Below are 17,457 nucleotides of genomic sequence, written 5' to 3'. Positions count from 1 at the left end.
TTAGGCATTCAAAAGCTACCAGTGTAATGCACCATGTTAACAGAATAAAGGACAGAGCACAGATTAACACTTCAATAGATACATAAAAAACCACTGGACAAAACCCAGCAACCATTTATAAGAGAAAAATAAAAACACTGACAAAACTACATTATAGTAGGAAACCCTCTCAAACCGAAAGAACATGTAGTTAACATCATATGCAATGAGGAATGACTAAATTCTTTACTTCTAAACTCAAGAACAAGAAAAAGATGGCCACTTTTGCAACTTCAGTATCACATAGTACTGGAGGCTCTAGCCATTCTTACAAGGTAATAATAAATAAAAGGTGCGAAAATCAAGGGAGGGAGAAGTAAAGCTGTTAGCAAATGATATAATTGTATATAGAGAAAATACCAGGGAATTTTCAAAATGTCTAGTACTAATAAGGATATTCTGCAAAAATCAATTCCTTTCTTGGTAGTGGCAAATAATTGAAAATGAAATTCAAAAAACAATGCCATTGACGCTACAAAACATTATTTAGGAATGAATCTGACAAAAGAAGTCTAAGACTTTTACACTAAAAATGACAAAACTTTGCTGAGAAAAGTAAATGGGGATAGATTAGGGAAGTAGTTTTAAAAAGTTCATGGGCTGCAAAACTTGAAACTATTATAATGGCATTTCTCTCCAGAATGATCTGTCAACTCAATGCAGTCCCAATCGAAATCCTGATAGGCATTTTTTTGGCAGGGGTGGGGGAGGTAGTGGGCGGGGAAAATAAATTGAGAAGCATTGCATAGTGTATAAGGTCACTTTGAGGAAGCAAAGGAAATGTTCATGATTTGGATTTTGGAGACGGTTTCCAGGGTTGTACACATATGTCAGAATTCATCTATTTTATACTTGAAATACATACAGTTCATTGAAAACCCACTAGGCCCTCATATTGTAAAAACAAAAATATAAAGATGAGAAAATTTTGACCACCTAATGTCCATACATTTGAAAACTTACACAAAATGAGCAAATTCCTAGAAAATTATAAAATATGAAGACTGCTATGAAAAAATAGAGAGTCTGGACAATTTAAAACTAATAATTATTGAATTTATTTGTTTAAAACAATCTTTTCTCGGGCAGCCCAGGTGACTCAGTGGTTTGGCGCTGCCTTCAGCCCAGGGCCTGATTCTGGAGACCTGGGATTGAGTCCTTCATCGGGCTCCCTGCATGGAGCCTGCTTCTTCCTCTGCCTGTGTCTCTCCCTCTGTGTGTGTGTGTGTGTGTGTGTGTGTGTGTGTGTGTCTCATAGATAAATAAATAAAATCTTTTTTAAAAAAAGTCTTTTCTCAAAGAAAATACCAAAGACCAGATGGTTTTGCAGATGAGTTTGATCAAACCCATAATGAAAAGATCAAAAACTTCCTTAAACTATTTTTGTTTATTTCAAGTTTTTATTTGAATTCCAGTAAGTTAACTTACCACGTAATATTAGTTTCAGAAGTAGAATTTAGAGATTCATCACTTCCGTACAACACCCAGTGCTCTCCACAAGTGTCTCCCTATATACCCATCACCCATCTAGCCCATCCCCTCCAGCAACTTTCAGTGTGTTCTCTAGAGTTAGGAGCTTGTTTTAGGGTTTGCCTCTTTTTTTTCCTCTCAGATTCTTTAAAAGAATAGTGAAAGGGAGACCAGTAACCCAATTCAATCTGTGAGGCTAGAATAACCCAAACAGAAACATTAGATGCAAACAATACAGAAAATGAAAGTTAAAAACCAATCTCAGACTTGAACATGGTGCAAAATTCCTAAACACAATTATTAGTGAAACGAATTCAGCAGCATATGAAAATAAAATACATAATACCAAAATAGAGTTTATTCTAAGAATACCAGGATTGTTTAAAACCCAAAATCCAAGGGGTGCCTGGATGGCTCAGTTGCTTAAGCATCCAACTCTTGATCTCAGGATTGTGAGTTCAAGCCCTGTGTTGGTCTCCATGCTGGGTGTAGAGCCTACTTAACACCCAACAATCCAAAACTACAACTCAGAAAAGATCATGCGATTTTTTCAGAGCTTTGGAAAATGTATTATGTGAAATCAATTATTTATTATTTTCCTTAATTATCCCGGAAGCATGGAAGAAAACCTTCTTAACCAGATCAAAATTATCTCCAGAAACGAACCTAGGGGTGGTGGAAGGGAAGGTGGGGGGGGGGGGGGGCGGTTACTGGGTGACGGGCACTGAGGTGGGCACTTGACGGGATGAGCACTGGGTGATATTCTATATGTTGGCAAATTGAATACCAATAAAAAAATAAATTTATTTTTAAAAAGTATCTCCAGAACAGAAAGATAAACATTATTCCTAATAAGGAAACAAAAGAATTTTCCAGTAGCCCATTTAATGCTTTTGTAAAATCATTATAAAAAGTATACAAATTTCCTATCTTTGGAATTAATGACTGAAATAGAAATATCAAAATTTTAAAATGTTATGTATGAAATTAATGATGTCATGAATAATCTGTATGCTCTATGAAATGTGACCCTGGTAACATATCTGAAAAAAAAAAAAAAAAGAGGCTAAACTGAAGAATTATAGGACTAAAACTATTAGAAATCAGAAATGAGACTCACATGAGAATGTTCCCAACATAAGAGGGATGTTGAAAAGAAACTGGATGACAAAAAAAAAAAAAAGTCCATTAAGATGGGGGAGATTATTAGATTATTTTCCCAGTTATTTGTAGTCCTGTAAAATATATTCCATATAAGGTGTCATATTACTTCTAATTTATAGCTTAGAATTAGTTCATTATTATGTGTTATTCTGATAAAGATACTGTGAATATCATTCTTTGATTATTTATACCATTGATTCAGTCAGTCAAAAATTTATTGAGAATTTACTAAGTGCCAAGGCACTCTTGAGCCATTAAGATACACAGGGAATGAAACAGATGAAACTTGGCCTTCATGAAACTTACATTCCAGTGAAAAACCTAGCCAATGGAGCACACCGCTACTCAGAAATCACAGGGAGTTTGAACAATAGTGGCAAACTGGAAATAAAAATCAGTGATGGTCAAAAGTAAGCCTACTATGTGGTAGTAGCTGTCAATAGGGCATTGAAAGAAATATGTAATTATCATAGCCCATTATCAAAAAGTTTGGGAGGGCAAAATTCTGCTGGCAGTATGTGCCTAGTTAAGAAAAAAAGAAGTTAACCTACCCAAGTCAGAAGAGCAGTTATATTTACTGAACTACATCCTGAATGTAACACACTTACTTTAGGGCAATGTTGCAGTGCTGGGTAAAGCAATCCCTAAATATGTCAAGTGGCAATGTAAAATGGGTTCATTGCACCCTGGAAAATGCTTCATAATAAACTATGCCATACAAATATGAGCCCTTTGCTGGGCTAGTAATTCATATTCATGAAGAGGATGCATCCAGCGATGATCATTTAATTAACAAATATAGAAGATTCTAAAGAGAAATGATCCTTCCCTTATGCCGAATGTGTCATCCAATATCAGTGTCACTGCTGAGGTATCAGAAATGTCAGATAAATCTTCAAATGCCTTATACTCCATGCAGTGGAAGTAATTTCACTTGGGAATAAAACTGCCATTTGGCTCAATTACCTTCATACGGTCTAATTCTAGAAGGCAGGCAGGTTTCTTATTCAACATTCTTTTAAGCTTCGAAGGATTTCATCACCAGAATGATTTCCCTGGACATGGAATATGTTTCACTTCGGCATTAAACACAGTTTAAAAATCAAACAATCTTTGGGGTTTAGGCAATTTAGATCTCCCAGTTAGTGGGATTTTTTTTTTCTAAAGCAAGCATAACAGTGAGGAAATGTTGCCATTGCACTGTATTGCCGATCAGATTTTAAAGACAACTGGCAGAGGACTGATATTTTATCAATGAATTGTGGAATGAGTAATTTATGTAAGGTCAACAAAGGTTTATAGTGAGAAGGCAGGTATCCAAAACCCTGTAGCACTGGTTATTTACCGTTCATTTCTGCATGAATGTTCCTTGTACACAGTAAGCTTTGCATTTAAAAGCACCTGATAAGATGGAAATTTAAGTTCATAGTCAAGTTTGTTTTTCAGCTTAGGGGTAAGTGATGCTTTGTTTTAGAAAAAAAATACAGCAGTGTTACTACAATGTATGCACAACACAATATAAATTCTATTTTTTAAAGATTTATTTATTTGAGAGGGAGTGAGAGTAGGAGGAGGGGCAGAGGAAGAGAGAATCTCAAGTGGACTCCCTGCTGAGCATGGACCCCCCCCCCCCCCCCACACACACACACACACACACACAGGACTCAATCTCAGGAAGCTGAGATTATGACCTGAGCGGACATTAAGAGTCGGATGCCCAACCCACTGAACAACGCAGGTGCCCCTATAAATTACAACTTTAAAAGAACATTTAAGTTGTATTTTGGACAAAATAGTTGAATTTTGACAAGCTAAAGAAAGATTTTACTATAGGGTGCCCCCCAAAATCAGATTATTTAATCAACATTATTCTGTTTTTAAATGATTTTTTTTTTAATTTTTATTTATTTATGATAGTCACACACACAGAGAGAGAGGCAGAGACATAGGCAGAGGGAGAAGCAGGCTCCATGCACCGGGAGCCCCACGTGGGATTCGATCCCGGGTCTCCAGGATCGCGCCCTGGGCCAAAGGCAGGCGCCAAACCGCTGCGCCACCCAGGGATCCCTAAATGATTTTTTTAAAGATGTATTAATTTGAGAGAGAGAGAGAGAGAGCACGAGCAGGGGGTGGGGGGGCAGTAGAGGGAGACAGAGAAGCAGACGCCCTGCTGAGGAGGGAGCCAGCCCAATATGGGGCTCCACCCCAGGACACTGGGATCATGACCTGATTCAAAGGCAGATGCTTAATCAACTGAGCCACCCGGGGACCCCTTAAGTGATTTTTAACTAAATATCTAGACATAACATTTAATTTTAAGAAACTAAATTTAGAAATCTTTTCTAAAATGTAACTATTGTTGAGTCTATTATTACTTTACTAAAGTAAACAAAACATTGTATATATAATATTTAAGGAGTGAAAAAATAAAAGGCATGAGTGGAAGTTTATGTCCAGGTGTTTCCGATTTTGAATTTCTAATTGAATACTTCATGATACCGTGTTCAAAATGCCTTTCATAATACATTTTAAGTTTGGTCATCTTTAAGAATATATATTTTATTTTTCATAGATATGTTCAATTTCAAATTGTTTTCAACCTCCATTTCTTTAATTAGCACTGTACTCTTTTTCAATGGGCCTGTTTAAAATTACAACTATCAAAAAAATAAAAATAAAATTACAACTATCTTTAGCATTAGATAATTACTTAGTCATAAGAAATTTCTAAGTATTATGTAATAATACATTTTCATCTATTTCTATGGGAAAATGGATCTTTATTCTGCACCAATCATTCTCTCAAAGATCTTTTCTCATTATGTATGTCTTGTCATCCCAAGTGTTTTGTACCAATAAATCCAGAGAACATTCTTACTCCCTAAGTCGTCCAAAGGAATGAGGAAGTGAGGGAAGAAAAACCTAATTAGCTAGAAGACAGTTTATTCTAGCTACTTAATTTAGAAAAACAAAACACTATCTGCTTTGCTTCAGTCTACTCCCAAGTGGAAAAATAAATAAAAGACAGGTGTTCGCTTTGATGAGCTGACAAAAGATATCACCGGAGAACAAAATTATATATTTTTTCACATAAGTTTGTTATCAAATAAACTCAAATTCAATGATCATTTCATTATTTCGTTTATATATATAGTTGATAATGTATTACTGCTAAGATTCTCATTTTTGCAAAGTTTATTCAGGTATATAATAACAAAAAATGGGCCATTTGTAAACATTGTATTGTTTCCAACCTGTATAAATTATTAACAGAATCTTTATAATTTATACATGAGAACTTTTATTATTCATAAATTAGAAGAAATCACCACCATCTCCTATTTGCACTTACTGAAATTATATTCACTATTCAACCCTCAGCTGAAACTTTTCCATTAAGATTTTGCATTTCACTTGCATATCATATTATCATAATCCCTAAGTATGTCTCTTTCATTTGAACTTCTTTATCACTTCTGTGGGGAAATAAAACTTGGATTTCTCAGTGCTTGTATAAAAAGCCTAGAGTCTTCACATGTGATGAAAACTAGGTCTGTATTCATTGGTTTAGCTAATTGTTCTGAGTTGTTCTGAAATGAGGAAGAAGGATACAGCTTCTCTTATCACCTGAAGTAGGTCCTTAAATTAAGCTCCCAAGGTGTCCAGAAGATTCAGGTGCTATCTCCCTAAATATTTACATTTCAAAAGGTATGGAATCCAGACCTTGGAGACATTTCTAGGTCAATACAGTCAGAGATTCCCAAAGTTTATTTGGCCTCTGAAAGACATATTTGCAATAACAAAGGGTTAGGGTGAGAAGCCAGGATCTTCTTGTCTCTTCTCAAAGGAACATAGTTAAATTGTTTTGTTTTTCTCCCCCTCTCTGTCCTTTCAGGAGTGAAGGGGGAATCCATTATTAATCCACTGTCCTTTGTTCCTCACCCATAGAGTATCCATCTAACTCCTATTTGAAGAATTTCCATTGCTCCTCATTGTATGGTCAAGGGGGGAAGGTGTGGAGCAGGGTGCAGGGAGGTAGTTACTAAGGACTCAGTCTCTGATCCAAAGCACCTCATGTGTGCATTCAGGGTAAAATTAGCAAAGACATATATTAACCTCAGTAAAAAAAATAAATAAATAAAACTTTTTAACACTTTCTGGTAACTTCATCTATCTTGATTTCCTCCTCGCTTTATCCCTTTGCAGTACATGTGCTTTGGACATTTAAGAAAGCAAGTGTTTGTCCCAGGCAGAGTGCTATCAGTGTTTGTTCCATGAATATGGATGGATTAAGCAAGAAATGAGCCCCTATTGTCAAGTTGGGATGTGGCAGGAGAATCTCCAAAGTGTGTAGAGTAACGGGCATTTGACCTTTGTAAGTAGCCATAATGGTATATGGCATTAGATAGTAGGAAAACCAAAAATTACCTATTTATACAGAAAAAAAATGCAGATCTTTAATTGGAAAAACATCTGTTCCTGACATTAGTTATTTATTAAATTAGGAATTTAAATATTTCTAAATGCATTTAAAAGTTTATTTAGTCTCTTGGTATAGTATTAATTTTGTCTTGTATACACATTAATGGTTGAGAGAGTTTTGCTGTATTTTTTTTCTGTTTTAGCTTTCTTTGGTATCACTGCTGTCAAACAAAAAAGGGCAAAGTGTGTACCAGGCAAGAAGATCAGCCTGTGAGGGCTCTGAGGAAGAGCAATGCAGCTGGGCCACGGTCAGTAAGGGGAAGAACAAACTAGATATTGCTGAAAACGTAAACCAGAGCCACATCCCATGGAGCTGGTAGGGCATGTGAAGGCTTATGTGGAGCCTTCGAAAGGAAGAAGGAAGCCACTTAGTACTTATTTTTAAAAATTTTATTTGGAAATAATTTCAAATGTAAAGAACAGTTGCAGGAATTGTGTTTGAATGCTATCCTTGACTCAGATTAACATTTTGTCCCATTTGTCATTTTTCTCCTGAATTGTTAGAGTATAAATTGTCTATATTATTCCCATTTCCCTAATTATCTCCAAGGATTTCCTAAGAACAAAGGAATTATCTTGCACCAGGACAGTATCAAATTCTGCAAATAGTAAGTGTTAACAATACCACAACCCATGTTCCAATTTAGTCAATTCACCCATGTTGGGCTATATTCATATTCTATCATCGCTCTAACAAGTTACCACAAATGTAGTGGCTTAAAACAATACAAGTTTATTTCTCACAGTTCTGTAGGTTACAAAGTTGGTACAAGTCTCACCGGACCACAATCAAGTCATTGGCAGACTGGGTTCCTTTCTGGAGGATTCCTCCCTCACTCATTTGAGTTGTCAGCAGAATTCAGTTCCTTGACATTGTAGGACCTAGATCCCTGTTTCCTTGCTGGCTGCTCAAGAAGCCACTCCCAGATTCTAGAGAGCATTTCACTTACTGGCTTGTGACCCCCCACCTCCATCTTCATGGCCTTCAAGGATGGTCCAGAACTGTTGTCTGTCTGTCTCTCTTTCTCTTTCTCTCTCTCTTTCTCTTTCTCTAACCATAGGAAGATTCTGACTTTTAAGGACTAGTAATTAGATTGAGCCCACCAGATAATCAGGATAATCTCACCTGATCAACATATGGAACCTTAATCACCCCTGAAAAATCTCTCAGCCATGGAAAGTAAGGCATTCCCAGGTTCCAGGATCAGGAAGTAGACATCTTAGGGGAGGGGCATTATCCTATCTACAGCACAGGGTAATAGCTCTGCCACTTGGCGCCCTAGCACCTTGCATATCTCCACCTGGGCCATATAGGCAAGATGGCCTTGAGTCCTGGCAGATGTCCTAGATTCCTCCTGGATTGAAGAAAGGTGCAGCCTTGGGAGAAGCTTCCATGAATCTGCTCCTCATCCCTCTCCCTAGTTTCAGTTGAGTAAGGCTCTTTCTGCTCCCCCCACCCACCCTTGCCACATAGCTGTAGGTGTCTGAGTAAGTCTACATAACTACTTGGCTCCTCAGACATCCACCACCCATGCCACCTGTTACCTGGCCACTGCAGCTGGTGTCATCTTGTGAGGGACACGGGGAGCTGACACCATGGTGACCTTGTCCATGGCATGTACGTAACAAACTGCCTGAATCTATTGGGCCTGTTATCTCCTTACTGGCCAGATCCATGCAAGTGTGGCAGATCAGCTCAACAGCTGCAGGAGTGATCCTTTTGGCCTCAGCACCTACTATGCTGCTGCGTACGGCCTGCTTGACCACTTAATGTCCAATAATGTCCTACATCATGTTGTTTTTTTCCCACCTAGGATCCAACCCAGCATTATGCATTGTACTTATTTATCATGTCCCCTGTATTTCATTTAATCTAAAATAATTCCTTTACCATTCTCCCTGCTGAACATTGACATTTTTTTTTAAGATTTTATTTACTTTTTTATTTATTTAGAGCTCATGAGCAGAGGAGGGGCAGAGGGAGAAAGAGAATCTCAAGCAGACTCTGCACTGAGCATGGAGCCCGATATGGGGCTTAGTCTCACAACCCTGAGATCATGACCTGAGCCAAAATCAAGAATCAGATGCTTAACTGACTGAACCACACCGGCACCCCCATTGACATTTTTTTAAAGATTTTTTTTAAATGTACTTATTAATGAGAAGCACAGAGAGAGAGAGAGAGAGAGGCAGAGACACAGGCAGACCCATTGACATTTTTAGAGGACAGTTCTTCCATTTGAGTTTTTTTTTATAAATTTATTTTTTATTGGTGTTCAATTTGTCAACATATAGAATAACACCCAGTGCTCATCCCACCAAGTGCCCACCTCCATTTGAGTTTTATCTAACATTTCCTCCTGATCAGAGTCAGTTTATGCATTTGGAGCTGGAGTGCTGAATGGCTTTTGTGTGTTTTTATTGCATCACATCAAGATACATTTGACATCCATGTAACCATTTTAGGTATGCTCACTTCCATCACTGAGTTAAGCTAGTAGCCTAAACTAGTAAGTTTCTCCACTATGTCCTTACTATTTTTCCTTTTGCAATAAAAACTCTGATGTAGCAATATCTTGATTTTATGCAAATATCCTGCTCCTCCTAAAATTTCCACCTGCTAGTTTTAGCACCTTTTGAAAATTCTTGCCTAAATTATAAGGATGATCATTGCAAAACTAGTTTTCTAACTTCATCATTCAATATGTATTTGTTATTTGGCATTCTGCTAAAAGGAAGAGCTGTTCCTTCCTAATTACTTATTTAGTTGGTTACTTAATTATATTTAGTTATGGTAAAAATCATGAAATGCTTGTTTGAGGCTATCTAGTTTAGAGAATGGCATTGCTGTTTTCTTCTACTTTGTGATTGGGTTTCATGGGGGGAATTTTCAATAGCTGTGGTGTTGTGATTTTCATTTTTTCTATCTTCCTTATAGTAACTCTGTATGAATGTGATCTGCTCTTCCTTTTCCAATTCATTTTCTGGACAGAATTCCTTATTCGAAAGTGCCCTCTTCAATTAGAGTGAACTATAGCTTCATTCTTGGATAACATGGTTAGTATAGGGGCAAGTTGGTTGTCTTGTGGTTCTCTATCATTTCTGCAGTATCCTTCCTTTCCTCCTCAGACATTGTGCTCTCCTTCCACCACATATTTATAAAGATGCCCCCTGCTATCTATTTACTTTCTTGAGAAGGGTTGCTTTCTAAAGCAGCCACTCAGGCCCACACATTTCTGAGACCCTTCCCTATAACCAGAGCTGTGGTGAGTATCTTTACACTCAGCACTGGACTTTTTCTAGGGGTGACTTGGAGTGCAATTGGTCTGTGTCCTTAGACTTCTATTTGCTGCCACTCAGCTCACCCTCTCCTGCTCTCCATGTGCACAGGCCAGCAGTGGCATCAGAGGCTCCAGTGATAGTTCTGTTGTTATTTATGCAGTGAAATTTTTGCATGCTCCTTATTAACCTGACCAGTTGTTATGAAAATGCGCAAAGAAATTTGGATATAGGGACACCTGGGTGGCTCAGTGGTTGAGCATCTGCCTTCAGCTCAGGGAGTGATCCTGGGGTCCTGGGATTGAGTCCCCCATCGGGCTCCTTGCAGGAAGCCTGCTTCTCCCTCTGCCTGTGTCTCTACCTCTATCTCTCTGTGTCTCTCATGAATAAATAAACAAAACCTTAAAAAAAAAAAAAAAAAAGAAAGAAATTTGGATATAGGTAGCCGATTACCTGAGGAAAAACTGGAAATTCACATAAGAATTTAGGCAGAGGGTTGATATGATTCAATTTGCATTTTGAAAAGATCCTTACTTCTTTGAAAGGAGTAGATTATAAGAATCAAGGCTGGATTCAGGACGTGGTTTCAGAGATGGTTATAGTTGTCCACGTAAAAGATTGTTCTGTTTGGATCAGAGATTCTGACAGGGGAGATAGAGAAAAATATACACAATCAAGAAATGGTTAGAAAATTTAATTGAAAAGACTTAAAGATTAATTATATGTAAGATGCCCAGCATCCTAGCATAAGCCCCAAGTGTGCTCTTACCTCAGAGCTTTGACATGTATTTTCCCACTTAATGGAATACAGATTACTAGATATGGAATGCCACCAGACACACACACATGCACACACACACACAAAGACGTCTACATCTTAGTCCCCAAAACCTATGAACACCTAACCTGACAAAGGTTCTTTGCAAATGTGATAACATTAAGGATCCTCAGATGGGGGTTACTATTGATTATTCAGGTGGATCCAATATAATCACAAGGGTCCTTATAAGAGACAGAGAGAAGAACCAACAAACCAAGGAATGTAGCCAATGTCTAACAGTGGAAATCATAAGGAACAAACTCACTCTCACCCTCCAGAAAGAAAGCAGCTCTGCCTGCACCTTGATTTTAGCCCCGGAAGAGCCTTTTTGGACTTCTGACCTCTAGAACTGTTGCTGAGTTTTTGGTGATTTATCATAGCAACCATAGCACAGTTATTCCATGTTTCTCACAAGGTACCCCTTCCCTTTCTCTAAAGCTCTCCTGAAATCTAACCTCATTAAGAAACCTTTCCTGACCATCCTATCTAGAATAATCCTCTCACTCTCAGTTGCTTTATTCTTCTTAATAGCTGTTTCATCAATTAACCTATTATGCATTTGTGTTCATTGTCTTTATTTGTCAATCAGAGCGACTTGCTTTTGATCACCAACTGCATTGTAGAGTCCTAAAACAGTGCTGGGCACATGGTGGTAAATATTTCCTGAATAAACTTATAAAATGAATGAACTATGGAATGGTAATACCATTTTCTAATATAAATAACACTGGTAGGAAAAGGATTTGGAGAAAAATAAGTATAGTTTGGGTATATGATGAGTCAGATGAGGCACTGTTTTGAACTCAAGAGGACAGCTAGTCCTATTCATGTAAATATGGCAGTCTTAATATGTGGTTGGTAGCTGAGATCATGGAAGTAGGTGACTTCTTCTAGAAACAGCATACAGTCCTTTATTGGGCATCATAATATGGGTTGCCTTACTTGTACTTCAGCATTCCGGAAAAAATATTCATTTTCTTCATCATCTCCAAATACAGGTTTCACCTTAACAATTTTATCTTAATTAATGGTACTGTCTACCAGTCATCCAAATAGAAACTTTGACTCTTCCTGCCTTTCCTACATCAATATCAAGTTACCCAGATGGGAGCAAGATAAAGACAATAGTCCTAACAAAAGGGAGCCAGGAGAGTCCAACAATTACACAAATTCTGTTGATTCTATTTCATATAAATCTCAGAAGTCCATCCATTGGCCCTGTTCCTACTGCCTATGCCCTAGTTCACAGATTTTCTCTTACTTGGTTTATCATAATAATCTCCTAGCTCCAACCCTCTTTTCGAATTTATTTTCCTATCATGAAACTAAAATATAAAATCTGTTTCCTGGCAATAAGAGAACTCCCTGGCATACTATACAAGATCTCTTACAGTTGGTTTCTAACATCCCATACCATACTTAATTTAAATCTCAAATTTCTACCCTCCCAGATAACCGCCCCCTCCAAGAGATGCTGTTTCAACCCCTCACGTGATGAACATGGCATGCTTCTTTATGCTTCTGTGCTTTTGCAAATGTTGTTGTTACTTCCCCATCTACCCAGACTCAACCCATTCTTCAAAATCCACCTGAAACTTCAACTCTTGCATGGAACCTTCTATCTGCCTTTTGGACCAATGTTGGTTCCTCAGTGTGATCCCAAACTAATGTGCATATTTTTTTTATGGTGGAACTCTTAATACTCTTCTGAAATATTTTACTTGCATGCCTGTATTCATGCTTTGCAGTATTGTCAGCACTGCAAACTTTTTTTTGGTCACATTTGTTTCATACTCTCATGTGACTGGCATAGTGCCTGGCTTTTATTAGGTTCAAAATTACAGTATTATGAATGACTAAAGTCAAGCTCACTGAATTATAGCTTTGGAAATAATACATGAGGGAGGTCTAAAGATGTTTCCTAAAAAGCTTCTGATGCCAACTTGTATATGTTTATTTTTTATTATCTCTCCTTTTATTATCAAGAGGTACTATACTGTGCAATATTGGTTAAAAATGCTTTGCAATAATCAGAGAATAAGGGATGGGAGCTAATCATTTCAGGGTAAGGCAGTTTTAGAGAAAGATCACAGGAGACAGAAGTGGAAAAAAACTGAAAATCATCAAGGTTAAGATCACATTTCGGACTCCATTGTACCCCATCTTGTATCCTCTCATTCCACTGTGTACTCCAGCCTCCAATGCTGCCACCATTCTTAGGATGCATGATGGACAGCACTTTGTCTCCACTGTACTATACTCTGCGTCTTCCCAGAGTCTGGAACCCTGCTAGGGAGGGGTGAGAGGCTCAAAGAGCACAGCAAGTCCAAATCCATGGGAGAATGGCTGTGGATAACTGGCTCTGTGTTCTGTTCATCAAGTGGAAAATTTTGAGATTCGTTATACACAACTCCTTAAGAATCCCAGGATGGTCTAGCCTCAGTTGCCCACGGTGGGAACACAATAGTTGTGGCAATGAACAGTATGGGGCAAAAGTAATTTTAAGAGTGTGGAGTTGGCCTCTTTTGTTAACTACTTCAAAAGCCTTGAAAAAGATATTTACAGGGTCAGAATTAGTACACTTACAACTCAAAGCATGCTGTGAAAGTCAGAAAACTTCGATGCAGTGTGAAAAGAAACCTTTATGTTGTAGACTCATGAGACAAACAAGGCTGAAAATTATATCCAGGACATATTTGTGAGGGCAACAGAGCCGAGAACAGACTATATGCATAAGCTCAACAGCTGATAGGAAAGTAATAGATCTAAGAGATGAGGCTTTGGGATATATAAAATTAAGATTTTTGAGTGCCCAGGATCTTTTCCATTCTATTTAGGTTAGCAGAATTAACTATCTCCCCATTGTTAGCAAAGGAAGTATCCCTTACCTGGACAGGCTGAAAATACCTTACCTGAAGTAGATGTCTTGCTACATGATGCTCGTAGCTTCCTCCTTTAGAACAATCCATGTGGACTCCCATTGCTTCCAGGTTAATAATTGTGGTTGGAACATAGCACAGCCTCGATAGGGAAATAAAGTGCTTTCTCTAAGAGAGGTAGACATCCTCTCAGTTATGAGGCCTGGCTAAGTTTGCATGGGTAGCAAACAGGAACAGAGTGGCTTTTGAGGGTATCCAATCAGAAAAGACTGAAATCTGGTCAGGCAATAATGTATTGACATAGGAAGACTCATGATTTAGAATTTAGAGTTTTATGCATTGACAAGGACACTTAGCACCAGCCTAAATATGTTTATGTTTGGTCCTTAAAGTTAGGACATAACATTGGCCTGTAACAAATTTTGTAGAAATTGCCCTGGCAGAGTACCAGGGAACACCTCAGAGGTGTGGGGATGTCAGAATGGACCTTTTACACAAGACTGGAGAAGATGCCATCTGATCATATTTCCCAGGAGGGCCCAGAGAACAAGCCCTTTACTAACACAATAAAGAATCACAAGTACAGATGGCTTGCCCACTTTGATGATATGGTGATGGCTATCCTAGAACTAAGGTCTAGTTAATCAGTGGGAATGAGAGGATTCTGGAATGAGAGACTAGCTGGAAGTCCTCAACTGACCAAGGTAAGATGCATGCAGTCCTGTAATGGGCAATGAGCCTTAAGTGGCAACTGGGGTACTTTGATCCACAAAGATCTATGACGAAGTGTAATATTCTGAGGAATTAAAAATATAGGGAACCAACCATTTACGTCATTTAAGAAACAATTGAGAATTGTTTAGCAGAATGTTAATGTCAGCTACCACACTGGAAGGTTTGTAATCTCTCATTCCATTCCCAAATCTGATCAAGTTCACAGACCCAGGGCCCATTAATTGATGAGGAGGTGATGTTCAGAAAGGACTCTGAAAAGTTTCTAGAAGTGTGTAAAATCAATATTGCCCCAATCATTCCCCAAAGGGAACATTAGGCATATCCCAGAGTAACTGTGTGCTCGAGAAAGGGAAATACCCAATATTTTGAGGATTACTGAATATACCATCTGCTCTGACACCAATACCTGGGAACCCAAAAGCCATCATATTGCCTGCAAGAGTGGGGGCTTATGGAGGCCAGAGGATAAATGAAATCCTATCCCAATGAGGTATCACAGTGGATCACTGGGTCTATAAACCTATTGTGTAGTTTTTTTCCCCACTCTCCTAATCTATGACTGGAATTAATATACTTAGGATCTGGCCCAACCGGGACCTATAGAGAGAGAAGGGACCAACCGGAAGTCTCTGATGTGCACCATATCTTTTCTATTCAATCTGCTATTTTAGTTGAAGTAGTTAGAAAAAATTTACTTTACACAGATATGTAATTGGAAAAGGTAAATGTTTCATATCGTTTTCAGATAATTGCTGTTCTTTGATACTACACCAAAATTCAACAAGTAGTGACTTTTCAAATGTGAGTTTCAGTGTGGAATCCGAAACTGTATCAGTGAACCTTTCATACTTAGTTACGTAATAACCCATTTGCCTGTCTTGCATTTTGAATACATCTTTTTGCCGGTTCTGGATTTTATAGTATCTTCTTAATATGGACTCATTTCGTTATACAATAGCAAAAAAAACTTATTCATTATGATCACCACTGATCTTCTCAGAAAGGTCTTTAGGGATTTAGAAGCTGCAGTGCACAGTGCAGTTAAGCATTTTCCAGAATGCTAATTGTTGCTTTAAGGCTTAAATTTTGTCGTAATAAACAAATTCCATCAATTTTCCTTAAGGTGACAGGTTTGCTTCATTCATTTGCAATAAAATGTCTGCCAAGTTCCCAAGTCTCAATGACCAGAGTTTGTCCAGCTGTTGTTCTTTCAAGTAAAATGCTACTGTGGGGAAAAAAAATAAATGACTAGAAAAACTCAATCCTGAAGACAACCTTCATGCTTTGGTATGCAGCAAAAGGTATTACATGTACACTTCCCATTTCAGCACACAGAATATTGAAAATGCTGAGTAAAGTGTAACACAAATAACGTCTTATGGAAAATAGCTATATTTTCGAGACAGTGAACAGCAGAGTGACACTATTTTACCAGATCAGAAATGAATACTTTTATTTCATCAGGATATTCTTAACTTTTTCCCCTCTGAGTGCCTGGCAGTAGAGAATACAAGTACAGGTCGGTGCTTATTTGATTTGTACCAAGGCATCAGCAGCACTGCCAACCATTGATGTTGGCATCACTGGTGCAAGTATCAACGGTGTAAAAGGGGAAAATCACATCTTATATTATTATGAAAATAACTGGAAACAGGTCTCAGAGTCCCTCAGAAATCCACAAACTATACTTCGAGAACTTCTGCCTTAAAGCCAATGAAGGCTGGAGTACCAGGTAGAAATAGAGACTTTATGAGCCCCCAAATGTGATCTTTGTGAAAGTACCACACAGAATAAGGATCAGAAATTGCAACAACACTTTTCACGAGTCCCCAGCATGCGAGCAAAGGAGCTTCAGTCCCTGATGTTTCTTTCCACTGTGATGGAAACAGCCCCAGGTCCTAGCAGACAAAGAAGGCAAAGTTGCCTTTGAGAGGAAGCCAGTCACTGCTCTCCCCCCAGTTATCTTCACAGATAACCAGAGGCTCTGGGAAATACACGTGCACCTTTTCCTATCGCCCTTAGAGCAAGGAACAATTGTGAGAATAGACGTTGAAGAGCAGCTGAAATGCCACAAAATTCCCAGAGGTTGATTTGCAAAACAAGATCTAACCTGAGTCTAGTAAAGGTTCCCTCTTCACCCTAACAGGCTTGTAATTTCATTAGCAAGGAAATACATCATTGAACTTTCTAAAATGTCTCCATAGTCCCCAGCACAGCACTGGCCCTATAATAAGACTTAGATAAATACCTGATTCACTGACTTATTGATATAATAAGAAGCTGAGCTGAGTTCGTGGGTGATGGAGGGGAACATAATGAAGCAAATATGCCCCAGGCAGAGATATTTCATGCAAACTCCCACATAATAGAGGTATGCACTCATGATCAAATTCTCTTAGTTCCATTTCCTTAATTTTTTTATTTGCAGATAAAATATCATTTTTAATGTCTTTTCATTTTCATAGACACTCCATATAGTTTGTCCTGTTCTGTAAACAATGCTCTAGTGGCTCATTCTCAGCTCGGCCTCACTCTGAGCCCTACAACCAACTGGTGTCCCCAAACAGTGCAGACAGCAGGAGGCTGACT

The sequence above is a fragment of the Canis aureus genome, chromosome 15, assembly GCF_053574225.1.
Source record: "Canis aureus isolate CA01 chromosome 15, VMU_Caureus_v.1.0, whole genome shotgun sequence".
NCBI classification, from domain to species: domain Eukaryota; kingdom Metazoa; phylum Chordata; class Mammalia; order Carnivora; family Canidae; genus Canis; species Canis aureus.
The sequence above is the reverse complement of the archived record's forward strand: the minus strand, read 5'-3'. Positions refer to the sequence as shown.